Here is a 1,697-nt window from a genome sequence, read left to right as displayed (position 1 = left end):
GTGATAAAATATGAACCCTCCAACAAATGCAGTATACACATACCTCCAAAATTCTGCACACAGAATCTCTTTTTCAAAGAGTTCATGAAGCTCTTCCATATATTCCAGACTAAGAAGCCTTGATAATAATGACTAACATCTATTAAGTAATTTCTATGTGCTAGGCACTCCTATAAATGTTTCATACGTATTAACTAATTTAAAATTTATTATAACCCCATGTGGAAGGTAATATTATCTCCATTTTTCATATTAGGAACTTAAAGAATTGACAGGTTAGTTAACTTACTCAAGGTCACACAATTAGAAAGTGGGGGAATTTTGAGATTTTATCCAGATGATCTAACTTCAGAGCCGATAATCTTTTTTTTTTTTTATGATGAAAAAATGTGTATTTAGAATTAACAAGCTAGACTCAGTTTGGATGATCCCAATTTTGTTGGCAACATCCAGAGCATCATAATCAGGAGCCAGTCGAACATATGCCTTCTTCTCTCCATCAGGCCTGATCAGGGTGTTGACCTTGGCCACATCAATGTCATAGAGCTTCTTCACAGCCTGTTTGATCTGGTGCTTATTGGCCTTGACATCCACAATGAACACAAGTGTGTTGTTGTCTTCTATTTTCTTCATGGCAGACTCAGTGGTCAGGGGGAACTTGATGATGGCATAGTGGTCAAGCTTGTTTCTCCTGGGGGCAGTCTTCTGAGGATATTTGGGTTGCCTCTGGAGCCGCAGTGTCTTGGGCCGCTGGAAGGCGGGTGATGTGCGGATCTTCTTTTATTTGTGGCTTTGGATGCGTTTCAGCACTGCCTTCTTGGCCTTCAAAGCCTTTGCTTTGGCATCAGCTTTGGCAGGGGCAGGGGCTTCCTTCTTCACCGTTGGCGCCATCTTGTGAAAAGGGTCGTCAGGGCCCATAACCTTAACCATTAATCTATGTTGCCTAAACTGAGTTTTTGTGAAGGCTCATTTGAAGCAAACTTTAAACTCAATTGAGAAAGTTCAACACCGTACTACTACATCTCGCCTGGCCAGGACACCTAGGAATACAGACTTAACAGTGACTACCACAATTTGGAGACCATTCTCTTATACAAGACTATTAACGGAGGGCCAACAAAGGGCTTTGAGGCTGCTGTGTATATTTAGACACCAAGTGTTGGAACATTTAAAAATGTTTCCAAATTTTTTGAAATTCTACCCATTGAGTAGTGGAGTCTATGTCTCCTCTTCTTGAACTTGAGAGGGTCTTTGTGACTGCATTGTGACTCTATGTGACTTACATGGCTAGAACATAAAAATGTCATGCAGCTTCTGCCTTGGCCTCTTGGGATGCTCACTTTTAGAATCTAGCCATCATGATGTGAGGAAGTCTAAGCAGCCATATGGAAAAGATGCATGACAGTCCTAACTGAGGTCCCATCTGACAGCCAACATCAACCACCAGACATGTGAGTTAGCAAAACTTCAGATAATTCCAGTCTCAGCTGTCAAGTCACCCTCACCTTTAAGTCTTCTCAGCTGAGTCTCCACATATCCTAGAGTGCACATGAGCCATCCCTACTGAACCCACCCCCAATTACAGATTTGTGAACAAAACAAATGGTTGTTATTATTCTAAGACAAAGATTCAGGATAGCATGTTGAGCAGCAAAGGTAACTAGAAAACTGAGTATACATTACCATCCTCAGTATCA

At 41.2% G+C, this 1,697-nt stretch overlaps 1 pseudogene; it reads right to left on the bottom strand.

Moving 5' to 3' along the window:
- Nucleotides 1-348: 348 nt before the first annotated feature.
- On the bottom strand, nucleotides 349-891 carry LOC103592119 (annotated as a pseudogene).
- Between the last annotated feature and the right edge of the window lie 806 nt (nucleotides 892-1,697).

The sequence above is a fragment of the Galeopterus variegatus genome, unplaced genomic scaffold, assembly GCF_000696425.1.
Source record: "Galeopterus variegatus unplaced genomic scaffold, G_variegatus-3.0.2 Scaffold1092, whole genome shotgun sequence".
Taxonomy (NCBI): Eukaryota; Metazoa; Chordata; class Mammalia; order Dermoptera; family Cynocephalidae; genus Galeopterus; species Galeopterus variegatus.
The sequence above is the reverse complement of the archived record's forward strand: the minus strand, read 5'-3'. Positions and strand labels throughout refer to the sequence as shown.